The 17,466-nt window shown below is 46.0% G+C and overlaps 1 long non-coding RNA gene across 1 annotated transcript in view; it reads right to left on the bottom strand.

The window, feature by feature from the left end:
- Positions 1-15,015, bottom strand: part of LOC125163983 (uncharacterized) — a 31,417-nt gene extending 16,402 nt beyond the window's left edge. Inside the window, exons 1-2 of the long non-coding RNA XR_007151607.1 lie at positions 14,514-15,015; positions 12,765-12,857 (exon numbers count right to left, since the gene is read on the bottom strand). This is a non-coding gene — a long non-coding RNA (uncharacterized LOC125163983). The remainder of the gene's footprint in view (positions 1-12,764; positions 12,858-14,513) is intronic.
- Between the last annotated feature and the right edge of the window lie 2,451 nt (positions 15,016-17,466).

Raw genomic sequence — 17,466 nt, 5'->3', positions numbered from 1 at the left:
TGAGATCATGACCTGAACCGAAGTCGGACACTCAACCGACTGAGCCACCCAGGCACCCCAAGGACATTTCTTTTTTTAAAAAAAGATTTTATTTTCAAGTAATCTCTACACCCAATAGGGGGCTAGACCTACAACCATGAGATGAAGAGTCACATGCTTCACCAAATGAACCAGGAGGAGCGCCTTAAGGACATTCTTTTTTTTTCTTTTTTCATTTAAATTTTAGTTAGTTAACCTACAGTGCAATATTGGTTTCAGGAGAATTCAGTGATTCATTTCTTTATAACACCCACAGCTCATCCCAACAAGTGCCCTCCTTAATGCCCATCGCCCATCTAGCCCATCCCCCCCACCTCCCTCCAGCAATACTCAGTTTGTTCTCTATCATTAAGAGTCTCCTGTGGTTTGTTCCCCTCTCTTCTTCCCCCTCCCCTTCCCCTATGTTAATCTGTTTTGTTTCTTAAATTCCACATATGCGTGAAATCATACAGTATTTGTCTTTCTCTGATTGACTTATTTCGCTTAGCATAATACATTCTAGCTCCATCCACGTCATTGCAAACGGCAAGATTTCGTTCATTTTGACGGCTGAGTAATATACCATTGTGTGTGTGTGTGTGTGTGTGTGTGTGTGTGTGTGTGTGTGTATACCACACCTTCTTTACCCATTCATCAGTCGATGGACATTTGGGCTCTCTCTATAGTTTGGCTATCATTGATAATGCTGCTATAAACATTGGGGTGCAGGTACCCCTTTGAATCTGTATTTTTGTATCCTTTGGGTGAATACCTAGCAGTGAAATTGCTGGATTGTAGGGTAGTTCTATTTTTAGTCTTTTGAAAAACCTCCATCCTGTTCTCCAGAGTGGCTGCACCACTTTGCATCCCCACCCACAGAGCAAGAGGGCTTCACTTTCTCCGCATCCTCACCAACATTTGTTGTTTCTTGTGTTGTTAATTTTAGCCATTCTGACAGGTGTGAGGTGGAGTCTCATCATGGTTTTGATTTGTATTTCCCTGATGATGAGTCACGTTGAGCATCTTTTCATACGTCTGTTAGCCATCTGGATGTCTTTGGAAAAGTGTCTATTCATGTCTTCTGCCCATTTCTTAAGTGGGTTATTCGTCTTTCGGGTGTTGAGTCTGGTAAGTTCTTTACAGATTTTGAATACTAACCTTCCAGGACATTCTTAAGTGAAACTGGAATCTGTTTTCCTGTGTGTATGTGGTGACAGTTGGTGCCATGTGCCAAGAAGGCGGCCATTTTGCCCTCTATTGCTTTTGCATCATCAGAAGGGGCACCACAGTGAAAAAGCCAACATCTTAATATTACTATGAAAATAGTTTTTACCTTACAGACTCTCTGAAAGGGTCTCAGAGACACCCCTTAGTGTTCCTCTCTCCTCAGCTCTCCAACCCCAGTGACCTCTGGCTACTCCAAATTCTATTGCAGCACTTAGTAGATTGGGGGTATCTCTGAGTCTGTGAGGTAAAAACTATTTTCGTATTAATATTAGAATATTTTTGTTCCCCAAGTTCTTGCTTTGTAATTGATTCTACCCTCTATTTTTAACAATAATAAATGATTTGGCATATCTATTGCATGTCAAACGCTATTCTAAACATGAAAAATACAGCAGTCAACAGGACAGGTAAGTCATTGCTCTCATGGCCCTTATATTCTAAGATAGACAATAAACTTGTAAATAAATGAATGCATGAGACATAAGCCCTGTAATGATTAAAAATAGACTGACGTGACCAAAGGCGAGCTTGTAGTGAGATGGCTCCAAAATGAGGGGTGTCAAGTGTGTGCTCTGGTGTGAATAACGGTAATTCATGAGAAGAAATGAGGACGGGTGAAGTTTCCAGTAGACTCGCTGGGGTAAAACTGGAATTCCCCTGAAAAGCTCGGACAGGGAAGAGGGAAGAAGGCATGGTTCTTTGTGTTTGAAGGAGTGCCATGTTATCCTTTCTGGGGAGGACGGTACCTCACCAGCCTTCTGGGGGAAATAGCCAGGCAGCGACTGGTACAGGATTGCTGAGGTTACTGGTTGCTGCTTGTTCCTTCTAGAGGCTGGTGGGAGAAGGGGCCAAGGAGGGAACTGGATTTATCTGTAACATGAAATTTTGGTTGTCCTGGTTGTGATACCCAGCCGACATCGACATCCAGAGGCTGGCTCTCACCTCTTTTTGTTGTGGTTGTTTATTTATTTATTTTGAGAGAGAGCAAGCACAAGGCAGGGAGGAACAGAGAGAGAGGGAGAGAGAAAGAATCCCAAGAGACTCCGTACTGTCAGCACAGAGACTGAGGCAGGGCTTGAACCCATGAACCATGAGATCATGACCTGAACGGAAATCAAGAGTGGATGCTTAACCGAGTCACCAGGCACCCACGGCTGTCACTTCTGATTCAGGGTATTCTAAATCCACGACTAGAGCACACTAACAATTTTCGTATCCGTATTCACCTAAGCCAGCTATCTGGGGGCAAAACCGAACGAATGAAAATAAAAACATAGAAATCCCACAAAACTCAAAAGAAGGGCTTGTAGGTCTTGTTGCAAAAAGCACCTTGCGATGGAGGAAATTCTATGCCACTCACTTGAAAGAGCTCTGTAGAATCAGTTCTACAAGATGGCAAGAATCAGTTCTTGCCCTGTTTTCCTCTCCCCTTTCCCCTAGAAAGGTGTCCCCGCTGTTCCTACTGAAGGAATGTGTCCTCTGCCTCTCCAGGGCACGTTTCCGGTGTTTTCTTCTGCTGAAGCTCCTCTCATTAGTCCAGGGGAGGCGTCTCTTCTCTCCTGGAGCTCCACCTTTCCCTTCTCTTCCCCATGAGCCCGCTCCTCTGGGTCAGTGCCCCTTCCCCCACGCTGCACAGGAGAGCCGCAATTTTGTTTCCTGAGTTTCACCTTTTCCTGTAAGTATGAATTACTGTAACCCCAAAACAGGTATAATTTACCTCTTCCGTGTGTCCTTTTTTCCAACCACTTCATGGTTTTCAGAAGGGACATACCGGACAGGTCACAGGTCTCGGTGCAGAGTACTGTGTAAATACAGTGTAAAGTCGACTTACAATGTGACAAATGTCTCTCCTCTCAAAGTGCCCATCCAAGGCCATCCATTCAATCTCCTCTACTCATTAAATCAGAGCAGATTCCCCCTTCTTAGTAAAGCGTAAAATTCTGGAGGGCAGGGACTATTGTCTGTCACCATACCCCTAAAACCACAGCCTTTACAGACTGTTGACACTTTGATTGTAAGGGTGTTAGAAAAGGTGGTTCCCTCTACTCCTCAGAAGCAGCTGGGGGCAGGGGTGGGGTGGGCATGCGTGTAGTGGGACCACGAGGGTTTCTCTAATCTCTACTCTGACAGCAACAGTACTTCCATGGTGCCCACCCTCCCGCAACCACATAACTTATGACACGGTCCCTTTGGGGTTGGCTCTGAGGTGTTTAAAGCCAAATACATATGCCACATTTAGCAACTCTGCAGCATCTTCTCACAAGTGTCTTAAGAATGAGATACAGGGGCACCTGAATGGCTCAGTCAGTAAGCGTCCAACTTCAGCTCAGGTCATGATCTCGCAGTTCATGAGTTCGAGCCCCAGTTGGTCCCTGTGCGGACAGCTCAGAGCCTGGAGCCTGCTCCGGATTACGTGTCTCCCTCGCTCTCTGCCCCTTGCCCACTCTCATTCTGTCTCTCAAAACAGTAAACATTAAAAAGAAATTAAAAAAAAAAAAAAAGAATGAGATACATAGGTTTCCTGGCTGCCATGTCCTGACGACCACGTCTTCATCATTGTTGTTTTGCCTTTGAACTCCTGAAAATAGACCCCCATATGAACTTTACCGAGTGGGTCCTGCATTTCCACCACAGGACGATTTTTCCCATTTTAAAGTCACACGAATCACAGTGAGCCTTCCCTTGGGGCCCTGGGGAACCCTGGAGGGGGAACAACACGTTTTAATAAGGAAAGGGGGTGTCAGTCACAGGGAACCAGTAGGCTTTCACAGCTGCCCACCCCAATTCTAGGCCACCAGCACGCACTCTAAGTGACGCATGAGTAATTTGCCTTGCGTGCCTATTGACCATACTAGGATGGGGGTACATGGTAGCTGTCGGGGTGGGTGGCGGCCCAACTAGCAGGAAATCCTAGAGAAGACAGGAAAGCGGAGGAAGAGCTGTCCGGTTTTCCCGACAGCCTCGTGCTTTACGGTAAATTTATACACTGCAGGGTGAGGCAGGAAGACCGGGGCGCATTCTAACTGGCCACTTGATCCCTGCCCATCCCAGATTCTCAGCTTTATAGCCAGCTTCTCTCCTTACTTCCAGATCTTTGGTTTCTGCAAGCCTCTGAGCCACCTCTTAGCTTGTTGAAATGTTCCTTCTGTCTCATTAAGTCTGATCGACCCTTGCTTTGAGCGTCTCCTTTTATCCTCTGGGAACCTGTTGAACCACTGACTCCATCACCAGTGGCTGACCCGGTAGCAGCACCAGGCATGGGAGAAGACTGCCACCAGAAAGAAACTCCGGGGCACAGCGCAAGCTGTCTTTGTGCTCCAAATCTTAACTGTTCAAATATCTTCCTCCAAGTTCTACTTTTCAGTATAACTAAGCTCACGGAGAGCAGAAATAAAGGGAGCCGAAGTCGTAACTAATGTAATTTCCATTGTGGAATGTCAGCTCATTTATTTTTAGATGGAAATGTATCCCGCTTTGTCACCTCCCACCTAAGGCCCCCACGGAAGGTAGTAAGCATTGATAACATTCGTTAAAAGCTGAGATTTCACATTTTGCTTATTTTTGTTTGGCTCTGCACAGCCAAAGGGCAAAGAATTCAGACAGCTTTCCTGCAAACACCCACTTTGCGTTTATACCGTGTACGAAAGCAAGCAGGCTCTGGCGGTTGCTGTCAGGGAAGAGGAAATTGTCCTCAGCTTAATTCCCAGAATGTAGAGTTCGAGCATGTGGCAGGAACATGGCGTGTGTACTTGAGAAACACAGGGCCCTGCTACCGCGCGGAGAGCAGACGGATGGCTTCAGCAATACACGGCCCGGGTTTGGTGAGGCCATTTCCTCCGTAAGAGGAACACTGTGCGTTCACAGGCATCTTGGTGGATTTAATTTTGGTTTTGGCTTACGGTGCTTTAAGATTGCTACTCCAGGGGCACCTGAGTGGCTCAGTTGGCTAAGCGTCCCGTACTTTGGCTCAGGTCGTGATCTTGCGGTTTGTGAGTTCAAGCCCCACATTGGGCATTTTGCGGACAGCCTGGAGCCTGTTTCGGATTCTCTGTGTCCCTCTCTCTCTGCCCCTCCCCCACTCATGCTGTCTCTTTCTCTCTCAAAAGTAAAACATTTTTCAAAAATAAAATAAAATAAAAAATAAAATAAAATAAAATAAAATAAAATAGTCACTCTAGAAGCTGAATGTGTGAAGAAGACAAGTGCTTGTTCCCCCAAAATGTCATGGATTACATGGCCATGAACTGAACACCCACTCTGGTTTCTTGTCTGGTTAGGTGTCCCCCAAAGCAGAGCCCAGGTGCCTGGAAGCCAGGTGTTCATCACCTGGCCCTCCCCCACCTTTCCCATTTCGTATGTATTTAGTCAGGGTTCTGCAGACAAGTGGAACCAAGAAGATGTATCTAGAGAAAGGGATTTATTTTTAGGGATCTGCTCACACAATTTGGGGGAGGTGGCCAGTTCAGAATCTGTAGGGCAGGCTGGCAGGCTGGAAAGGCCAACAAGACCTGATGCTGCAGGCTGGAAGCATAATTCCCTCCCTGTCGGGGGACCTCACTCTTTCCTCTTAAGGCCTTCAACTCAACCCATCGATGAGACCCATCCACATTGTGGCACATATCTGCTTTACTCAGAGTCTGCTAATTTAAATGTTAACCATATCTAAAAAGATACCTTTCTGGGCAAATACAGACTGATATTTGGCCAAACTGGACCCCACACTCTAGCAAAGATGACTCATAAAATTAACCATCTGCACATAGTAAGTGCTCAACGAAATGATCTGATTTGATATGCAGTCCCAGACAAAACATGCTCCTGAGCCACTACTTCTTCAGCTGAATGATATAGGGGTTGGACTTCCTTCCTCCAATTCTGCTAGGCCAAGGTTACAAACGTAAGTCTTGAGAATGTAGACAAGGTGTGACCTCTGGTCCCTTCACACAAATTGAACAGCTTTAAATGAGATGATAACACCTTCCCTCACCATTGTGGCTGCCCCCAGTATTGGCAGCAATAGAATAAATCCTATACGGTGGTTCCCCCCTTATCCTCAGGTGATACTAAGCCCCCTAGTGGATGCTGGAAACCACAGATAGAACCAAACCCTACATATACTATACATACATACCTATGATAAAATTTAATTTAGAAATTCCGTGCAATAAGGATTAACAATGATAACTAATAGACGATAAAATAGAACAATTATAATAATACACTGTAATGAAAGTTACGTGAATCTGGTGTCTCTCTCAGAATAGCCTATTGTCCAGCACTCACCCTTCTTTTTGTGATGATGTGAGATGATAAAATACCTATGTGATGAGAGGAAGTGCGGTGAATGACGTAGGCGCTGTAACTAATGTTGGGCTACTACTGACCTTCTGATGACATGTCAGCAGGAGGGTCACTGCTTCTGGATCATGGTTGATGGCACGTAACTGGAACTGTGAAAAGCAAACCGCAGATGGTGGGGGCTACGGAACAAAGTTCTATAATCCCATGAGCTGTCTTCTTGGTGTCCTGTTTTTCTCAGGCCTCACCACACCCAGGGGCAGGACTCAAGCTGCTTAGGGGGTCCAAATCACCAGTTCTCCAGAAGAAAAGGGCTCCTCCTCTAACAGTGAATAGGCTGCTTAAGAATTTAGAATGCACGGGTGAAGGAAATGCTTCTGAAGTTACTGGGGGCTCACAGAGAAGCTTCTAGAAAAATAGGCCCGAGATCCATCCTTGACTCCTGGTCTCTTTGTTGTTTTTTTCTTTTAACCAGCCGAGGAAGGAAATAATGTCCAGTGTCACTGGACACTGGAAAAGAGTCCATGAGGAGGAATGAGAGTCAAACCACAGTCAACACACAACCCTAAAGCAGTGCCTTGTCCATAACACTCAGTAATGTTCAAGGAATAGGAGCACCTGGGTGGCTCAGTTGGTTGAAGTCCGACTCTTGACTTTGGCTCAGGGCATGATCTCAGGGTGCTGGGATTGAGCCCCATGTTGGGCTCTGTGCTGAGCATGGAGCCTGCTTGGGGTTCTCTCTCCCCTTCTCTCTCCCCTTCTCTCTCTGCCCCTCCCTTGCTTGCTCTCTCTCAATAATAATAATAATAATCATGGAATGGACCAGTTATCCTCTCATTTTATCCTTTCTCCATCTCTATTTTCCTGAACCCCTGCCCAGAGGCAGCATCCAGGGTCATGATTCCTTTTGCTCGATTCAACCCCAAGGCTTCAAGCAGATAAAACCAATATACTGGAGACCCTAAACACCATCGTGGTGCCTCAGCTTTGAATCCATATATCAAATAGGATGGGCGTTTCGTTCAGGCAATGTTCCACAAGGAGGAAAAAAAGCAAATACTTTAGTTCAGTTCAGATAACACATAGACCTATTTCTGTTTTCTGTCTGACTCCATGTGTATGAGGATTTTGACATGAGGAAGGCAATTTGCTTTAGAAACGCGTTCTTTCATTTAGATTTTTGTTTGTTTGTTTTGTTTTCTGAATTTGCAGCTCACTGACTGAGCCAAGTCACCAACTCAAGAATCTGGCATTTTAGGCATCTAGATTACATCTCTTGACAGTTGTTTTTATATGTGGAGTTTATTTGAAACAAATGCACAGTCAAGGATAAGTCCTTGGACTTGGAGCCAGTAGAACTGGGCTCTGATGAAACCCTGGACGTCATGTAGTTTATTTCTGCCAATGTAGAATAGATGCATAAAGCCAATGGTTTGTATTCCATGAGGCTTTGAGGGGATACTGAACTGTAAAGAGGTTAACAGGGACATAGGTCTGGAACCTAAAAAATTTATTGTGCTGTGTTGGATCAAGCTCAAAAAACACTAGCCTCCAAATCGGGTGACCTTAAGAGCCATAGTCATTACCGTTTATATCTCAGGCTCATCCTTTTCTACCAAAGAGCTATAGCTCTCAAATGAAATACATAATCACCCCCTGAGGGATATTAGGAAGTGATATTATTTCCTAAGAAGCAAACAAACCGGCACAAAGAGAGACAATAAAGGGATGGGAGACCCTTAACTGGTTGTGCCAAGGAAGACTTTTTTCAGAAGATAACGTCCAGGCTGAGAACTGAAGAGTCGGGAGCAGCCGGCCGTGGGGAACTGATTTCACGGAAGTAGTGACAGTTAAGATGGACAACAGCGTGGCTGAGGAGCTGTGGGGACCGCGTGCCACCCCCATGGCGTCTGCCCCGCGCGCCTGGCCTGCTGGTGCTGACGTTCACAGAGAAGGCAGACGGTGGGGAGAAGGAGAGATGGGGAGGAAAATCAAAAGCTACGTTGTGGACAGGTCCTGTTTGTGACGACCGCGAGAATTCCAAGGGGAGATGTAGGGTAGGCGTGTGCGTGTCAGGGTCCTGGCAGGAAACCAGGGCCAGGGGAAGAGAGCTTCATCAAAAGGCTCTTTACAAAGGTGTGGGCAGAGTTTAGGAAAAGCAAAGAGGCAGTGCGGTGCCCTGAAGCTAGTGACAGAGGGGAGGCGTTCCCATGCCTGGGCCTGAAGAAGCAAGGGAAAGGGGTAGTGACTGGTTGGGAGAGGAGGCTGGGGGACTAGAGGTGGATGGAGAGGACCTTCTGAAAGTGTCTGCGGCCTTCAGTGGAGAGACACAGCCGGTCTGAGGTGAACCACAAAGAGGGAGCTGCGCTAATCGACTTATTGACCTCACCCTCCTACCTTTCAATCTTCTGCTGGAAACTTCTATTGGCTAAGCCCAGCTGGAAGTCAGAGAGCCTTCTGATGTCGTTCACAAAAGTCAAACTGCTAGGGCAGAGAGGAGGGTCACCAAGAGTACAGAGTGGGTCTGGAAGGACAAACAGAATACACACACCACAAGGCAGCTGGATACACAAGTTAGAGCTCTACAGAGACGCGTGAGCTGGTTAGAAAGAGTGGGTAAATAGGCAGGAATTAAAGTTTTGGTCATAGATGGAAGGAGAGCATCGTGGAAGGAGAGCAAATGAGGAGCAGTGAAGAACGCTGCTATTACAGCTTAGCTGGGGCACCTGGGTGGCTCAGTCGGTTGAGCATCCAACTGTAGCTCAGGCCACGATCTTGCGGTTCGTGAGTTCGAGCCCCAAATCAGTCTGCTGTCAGCCTCTCAGTGCAGAGCTGGCTTCGGATCCTCTGTCCCCTTCTCTCTGTGCCCCTCCCCTGCTATGCTTGCTCTCTCTCTCTCTAATTTAATCAATTAAAAAAAAAAAAAAAAACATTAGAGTTTAGCTGGAGAATAAAGAGGACTTTGCAAAGGAGACTGGAAAAAAGTAGCCAGAAACCAAGGAGGAGAACCAAGATAGTGTGGTGTCACAGAAGGGCCAACAGGAGATGAGCACAACAGAAAGAGGTAGTCATCCTCCTGCGTCAAATGCTCCTGGAAGCTGATAACAGAAATGCGCCTCTGGCTTTGGCAACGTTGCTCAGCAACTATGCCAAGCACCGTGCTTGTGGCTGTTCCAAAGAGGGGTGAGCCCTGGATTCTGAGGACACCCCAACCTTGACATGGGACCAGGCATTCTGTGGGGTGACTGATCTGATAGAAATAGGAACAAATGCCTTTTGAAGCAGAAAGGGTACTGGGAAAAGTTACCTAAGGACAATCAGTTATGTATATGGTGTGTCTAGCAATTCTTCGGAACAAAGAATTCCAATAGCGGGAAAATCTTGCATTTTAAGCAAGAGGAAAGTGAAACTCAGGAAAGTAAAACAACCTGTCACTCCTTGAATCAGTACCCCTTTGGGAGGATGCTGACAATCTGAATATTCTCTTGATTTCAGACCTTTTTGATTAGACTTTCAAAGGACAGACCTATGACTTATGCTTTATTAGAATCGAGATGTTATTTACTTAAAAATTTTCTGTGAAAGTAATATGTTTATGCCAAAGAATTGTTAATAATATAAGAAAATTAAAATCACTCTTAATTGCATAATCCATACCCCTAAGTTTCTAGAATGTTTTTTCAGTTTTTTCCTGAGTGCATGTATGGCTGCCTAGACATTTCTCTTTAAAAAATGTTTTCCACACAACCAACAGAGTGAAATAGCAACCACAGAATGGGAGAAAACATTTGCAAATCATGTATGTATAGAAGGTTAACATCCAGAATATATAAAGATCTCCTACTATGTTGAACATCACTGATCATTAGGGAAAATGTAAATCAAAACCACCCTGAGATACCACCCCACCCACCAGAATGGCTACTATGGGGGAAAAAAAAAAAAAAGGACACACGCGTATAGAAAACAATAAGCGTCAGCAAGGATGTGTAGAAATTGGAATTCTTGCGCACTGTTGGTGGGATGGAAAATGGCGCAGCCTCTACAGAAAACAGTACTGCAGTCTCTCAAAAAATTACAAGCAGAATTACTATATTACCTGGCAATTCTATTTCTGGGTATATATCTAAAAGAACTGAACGCAGGGCCTCGAACAGATACTGGCACTCCTATGGTCATCACAATATTCTTCACAACAGCCAAAAGGTTAAAAGCAGCCCATTCTACCGACAGATGAGTGGATAAACGAAATGTGACATATACATACGATGAAATATTGTTCAGCCTTGAAAAGGAGTGGAATTCTGACACATGCTGTAACACGGACGAACCTTGAGGGTATTGTGCCGAGTGAAACAAGCAGGCACAAAAATACAAATACTGTGTGATTTCACTTATAAAAAGTACCAGGGCAGTCACATTCATCAAGATAGAAAATAGAATGGTTGTGGCCAGGGGCTGAGGAAAGGAAAGAAAATGGGGAGGAAGGAATGTTGCTTTACTGGTACAGAGTTTTTAAAAATTATTTATTATTTATTTATTTATTTGGTGAGAGAGAGAGAGTGGGGGAGGGGCAGAGAGAGAGGAAGAGAGAGAATCCCAAGCAGGCTCCTGGCTGTCAGTGCAGAGCTAGATGCGAGGCTCAATCCCATGATCTTCAAGATCAAGATCTGAGTTGAAATCAAGAGTCGGATGCTTAACGCCACCCAGGTGCGTTGGTATGGGCTTTCACTTTTGCAAGATGAGGTATTCTGGACATTGGCGGTACAACAAGGTGAATGTATTCAATGCTACTGAACTAGACGCTTAAAAACTGGCTAAAACGATACCTTTTATGTTACAGGTATTTTACTGCAATTAAAAATTCCACATTAAAATGTTTATAATTTTGTTTTACTTCATTTAAGAATACCAAGTGAACGTCTTTTCATATCAATAAACATTTTTTATATTATTATTTTAGTTGCTACACCACGGTCTGTTTTTGTTTTTGTTTTTGTATCACTTACTTAGTCAAATCTATTTTTGGACATTCGGTTTTCTACAGAGCTAAACATCATAAGCAAGTTGCAATGGACGTCACTATAGCTACATCTCTGCCAAATGTATAATTATTTCCTAAGAATAAGATTAAGATAAGAATAAGAATAAGATCAAAGGAGAACAGAGCTTGTCAGGGGTGAAGCAGGTGGGAAATGTAATGCAAAAGCTGAAATATGAAAACCAATCAGCAGGGAACTGAAGTGAGGTGTGATAAAAATTAAGTGCTATGCAAAATGCTTCTAGTTGGAGAAAGGAAATGTTATTTACCTATTTCTTATTCTTTATTCTTTTTTTTTTTTAATTTTTTTTTCAACGTTTATTTATTTTTGGGACAGAGAGAGACAGAGCATGAACAGGGGAGGGCCAGAGAGAGAGGGAGACACAGAATCAGAAACAGGCTCCAGGCTCTGAGCCATCAGCCCAGAGCCTGACGCGGGGCTTGAACTCACGGACCGTGAGATCGTGACCTGGCTGAAGTCGGACGCTTAACCGACTGCGCCACCCAGGTGCCCCTTATTCTTTATTCTTTACCTGTTCCTTTATTCTTTACATATTCTTTACCTATTTTTTATTCTTTACCTATGCCTTTATTCTTTATATAAATTATACTAAGATTCTGCTATGCACCATTGTTCTGGACACTGATTTCGAACTTAGATACTCTCTTATCCCTCAGGAAACCCAAAGACTAGGAAAGACAGAAGCAAGTAAATCAACATTTCAGTGCAGCTTAGTGCAGAAGGGAATGGAGCTATGCCTCAGGTCTAATGGGAGAAGAGGAAATTCACCAACGGGGAAGACTTCTTAAAGGAAGTGGCCATATGTCAGTGAGCTGAGTTTTGACAGGAGTCAGAGTTAAGTTACACTTAAGAAAGTGGGTAACTAAATGGGGTAGCCCAATCCAAGATGGCCCCCAACGATCCCTACCTCTTGGTATTCACACCCTTGTGTAGCCAATCTCTCCCACAGGATTGGGGCTGTTCTGAGTCACCAAGAGAGAATGGTAGAGATAACACTGTCTGAACTCCGAGGCTAGATTACAGAAAGCACTGAAGCTTTTACTTTGTCCTCTTGGATTACTTGTCCTGGAGGAAGCTGGTTCCTAGGCTATGAGGATATTCAAGCAACACACATGAAGAGGAACTGAGGCCTCCCACCAAGAGTCAGTGCTAACTTACCAACCACATGAATAAGGCACCTGAGACGTGGATCCTTCAACCCAGGGGGAGGTAGCTCCGGCCAACACCTTAACTGAGGTCTCATGAGGGAGCCTAAACCAGAACCAAGAGACGTAATAAGTGATGACTGTTTTTGTAAGCCACTAAAAAGTTTTGGGGTGATCTGTTTCTCAACAATAGTTAATTTAACACACTATATCTAAGCATGGGTGAAAATTTTTAAATATGGGAGATATTTGGAGTGACCTCAGAGAAGGTAACATGTGGGGGAACAGAAGTAGCTGGAAACAGAGAGGAATGCCTGGGCCAGATACTCCTTCGTCTTTGCCAACAGAACCAATACCGTTCACGTATTAGGGGAATATCTGGATGAGGTCACGCAGGAAGAATGTGTCTCTTAAGAAAAACAGCAGTCTCCACAGCTGGTTGAGCATCCGACTCTTGATTTTGGCTCAGGTCACGATCCCAGGGTCATGTGATCAAGCCTTACACCGGGTTCCTCACTGAACATGGAGCCTTCTTAAGATTCTCTTTCTCTCCCTGCCCCCACCCTGCCCTGCTTGTGCTCTGTCTCTAAAATAAATAAAATAAAATAAAATAAAAATAAAATAAAATAAATTAAATAAAACAACAGGCTGATGGGAAAGCCTTGGCTGAGAGAAAACCCTGAAAGGGTGAGCAGAGGATGAAAACTACAGAAGTCTAGGAAAGAGTGTCATGGAGTTCTAAAAGTTAAAGGAAGAGTTTCAAAAAAGAGGGGGTGGCCTCTCTCTCTCTCTCAAAGGCAGCAAAGAAGTCAAGCAAGGCCTGAGAAACAGGTACTGGAATTGTCACCGTGGACTACAGTGAGGTGTGCACAAAGTGCCAGGGAAAGTGCCCCAGAAGGCAGGAAAAACGAGCCACATTTGAGTGGAGACTCCAGGAGCTGGGGAAGTGGACAAGTGAAAGGGATTTCACATCCAGGTGTGTCTGGACCGTGGGATGGGAGTGGAGGTGGGCAATGGTGAGGCCGGATGGCAAAAGGTTTTAGGGAGAGCATGCTAAAGAGCCTTTAAAAAAATTCAGTTTATTTTGGGGGGGGGGGGGCGGGGAGAGAATCCCAAGCAGGCTCTGCACTGAGAGTGCGGGGCTCCAACTCATAAACCCTGAGATCACGACCTGAGCTGAAACCAAGAGTCCCACGCTTAACGGACTCAGCCACCAAAACGCCCTGAAAGATCCGCAACTTTAACCTGCAAGAGGGTGATTTTTGAACTGTCCCCTGAAGAGCCCAAGGGCTTCCCACCTGCCAGGCTGCTTGATGGCGGAGGGCGGGCGGGATGGTGAGGTGGGTTCTAGCCTCCACCTTCCCACTCCCTTTTTCAAACCCATTGTGCTTCTGATTCGTCCTTCCTTCGGAGGCTGTATTCCACGGCCAGAATTCTGAAAACCAGCCGTGTTGGCGATGGAAGCCGTGGCCTTAGAGAAGCGCCAGGCTCAAGGAGAGGGGATCACGTCCTCTCACCACACAGGAGGGCGGGCAAGGCCCTGAGGGCCACCTGCAAAAACGTGCAGGTTTTCTGGATCAGCTTCAGTGGCAACGTGGAATAGAAAGGGACCTTGGGCTTCGGCGAGGGCTCAAACCTTACCAAGGCCCCGCAAAGGACGACACTGCCGCAGTGCGGCCCTTCCTGAGTCACGCTTCCCCGTGGCACACCTGTCATTAGCTCCTGTTTCAATCTCTGCTTCCCAGGGGATGAAGCAACTCACCAAACATACATCCTCACCCAGCTGCAGAGGCGGGGTTAGCTCCCCGGACTCGGACTCGGACTTTGAACTATTGTTTAAAGTCTTCAACCACCAGATGAAAATTGTGGAACAGCAGGGCTGTTCGAGGCACGGGCGGATGGGGGCGGGTGAGTCGTGGGAAGCGAGGCCCAGGGAAGGGCGCAGGTAAAGTGAAGAGAGGCATCCCAGCCTGTCGGGTTTGCCCGAATCTGGTTCCTTCTGTGCCAAGCAAGAGAAAGTCGTGCTCTCTGAGCCCCCTGCTGTCTCTCATGCCGTGGCGCTGGTTTTCAAAAAAGTCTAACGTGTTCAAATGTGCCAGCTTCCCGTTTTCTGTCAGTTTCTAGAACGGTGCAATTCAAGGGAGGAGAGGAGGATCCTTCCCGTTCTGTAACACGCTTACATCTTAAAGCGCTCACCTTCGGGAGGCGCGCTACGTGGCGCAGAGCGAACGGATCCTCGGGCTGCTACGTGACTGCGCGCTCGCCGCGCCCCTCGCCGCCCCGCCGGCGCCCCTGTCCGCGCGCTTGGCCGCCGGGCGTCCCGGGGGGCGGGGTCTCCTAGGCGAAGCGGGGCGGGGCCTCCCCTCCGGCCTCCCACGCCCTCCACGCGCCCGGGTCGGGGAAGCTCCGGAGCAGACGCGCTCGCAGCCAGGTGCGGAATTCCGTCTCCTTTCTCCACCCAGGGCGCGCAAGGTCACCGCCGCGCTCCGAGCCCTGCTTCCTCGTTCTTACGCTAGGGGCTGGCGCCATCCCGGGGCCCTTACAGCTCTCAGGTCTGAGGCTGTGTTGTCCTGAATGTCGCTTTTCTGTGCCCCTGTCTGCAAAGCGCCGCGAGTTCCTTGGGATAACAGTGGTGACTTAAGTTTGCCACCCATTGCTTATGAAATCCACTAAAATGCCACTTTAGAATCAGTGCTGACTTAGATGCAGTGACTGTCACATCGTCCCTGTATAGTTTACCAGTCACTTTAAATGGTAGGCTGCGATACAAATCATTACTTCCATTTTGCCGATGAGGAAATTAACGTTTTTTAATAATAATAATCATTATTACTAAAAAGGTAAATTGCTAAAGAATTTACATATATGAAACTCCTTCTTCTGGAGCCACTTTCAAAGAATGCTCCAGATCTGACCTTAAACAAAGGTAAAGGGCAAAGCGATGTTATCTTTTAGGTCAGGAAAATAAACAGAGTTTTCTGTTTTCTTCCCTCTTTTGTAAGCAGTGACATTTGAGAGGTTTCTCACCAGCAGGTTTTTGCTTACGCCTGAAAATTATCTGACTGACATTAGCCTAAACAAGGGGCAGGGGGCAATCTAGGGGGACCTCCCTTGTGCTTTAAATAGAATGTAGTGAGGTCACAGAAATGGGGGCCTATAGTTTTTTAGGGGAATATCTTCGTGCTCATTTTATGATCTCCCTGACCCCTGAAAATGGCGAGAAGGGTAGAAAGGAATAAGATTTCTCTGCAGCTGCTTGCTTCCTTGGTGAGGCTTGGATAGCGTCCAAAGAACCCCAAGGGGAGCAGTCCAGCTGTGTAACTGGTCTGGGGTGGGAGTCGTGAGGGTGCATATGAGTCCTATCTGCAGAGCCTCTATTGACTGTGCATTTTAACCTGTACTGCAGTGTGAGGAGATGACTCTGCCTTAGAAAAGCCCAGAAAAGTTGCCTCAAGTGGAACCGCTGGGAAATCGCAGAACTGACTTTCAAACCCAACTATCTGAACTCCAGCTTCAGTACTGTCTCCTATTTCAAAGAACACGAATGTTCTCAGGCCCCATCAGAGTGAGTCCTAGGATGGCAGAGACTTCCAGGGGAATGAGAGTGTGGGTCTCTCTAATCTCCAGTGACCCGGCTCCAAAGCAGCGGGATTGGGGCGCCTGGTTTCTCAGTCAGTTGACCATCTGATCCTTGATTTCAGCACAGGCCTTGATCCCAGGGTTGTGCGATTAAGCCCTGAGTTGGGATCCGTGCCGAGTGTGGTGCCTGCTTTGGATTTTCTCTCTCTTCCTTTCTCTCTCTCTCTCTCTCCCTCTCAATCTGTTCCTTTCCCCTTCTCACTCTATCTCTACAATAAAACAAATAAATCATTAAAAAAAAGGGGGGGGGATTCATTGAAAACAAAGTCACAATAAGAATTGGCAAAAGGTGGCCCGTGGGCCAAACCTAGCCCATAAAAGGTCAGCAAGTTAAGACTGGTTTTCATATTTTTTAGTGGTTGGGGGAAAAGCTTTTTTCAAGGAATATTTTGTGACATAAAAATTTATGAAATTCAAGTTTCCATAGCCACAAATAAACTTTTGTTAGAACCTATCCATGCTCATAGCGTGTATGGCTGCTTTCACGTTACTAACTCTGTGTTGAATAAAATCGTTTACCGTTATTCACCATAATCATGTTCTATAAAGTTACCAGGAATACTGAATTAGCAAACACTGAACCATTGCTCCTGAGGGAAATACAGGGTGAGGGGCCTGCAAGCCTTGGTCACAACATTTTTGTCAACAGATGAATATATAACCTTATTTTGTGTGTATTTATGTTAAAAGAAATTTCATTTTCCTGTATTATTTATTCATGGACATTGCACACGTGGCCACCTTGTGCTGGGACAAAACTTGGCTGGCCTACACAGTTTTCCCCTTTTAAGGCCCATCACAGCCTTCTTGCCCGTAGAGCATTGACAGCCCTTCAGCACTACGCTTGGGCGCCATTTTAAACATGGCGATCACTCACAAAACACACACAAAAACCATGACACTAAATAGACCACCGAAAGGACATTTGTATGCAGTATGAAAGCCGAAATGAGAAGACAGAAGGTTGCCTTGTTCACCGTCACAGCTGGGAACGTAGGTGTCTGGTGAGTCACGTTTTTCAATGCTCTGCACATGTCCCTGAATAACTAACTACAAAGGCACCACCAGTATTGCCT

This window comes from Prionailurus viverrinus, chromosome B1, assembly GCF_022837055.1.
Source record: "Prionailurus viverrinus isolate Anna chromosome B1, UM_Priviv_1.0, whole genome shotgun sequence".
Taxonomy (NCBI): Eukaryota; Metazoa; Chordata; class Mammalia; order Carnivora; family Felidae; genus Prionailurus; species Prionailurus viverrinus.
The sequence above is the reverse complement of the archived record's forward strand: the minus strand, read 5'-3'. Positions and strand labels throughout refer to the sequence as shown.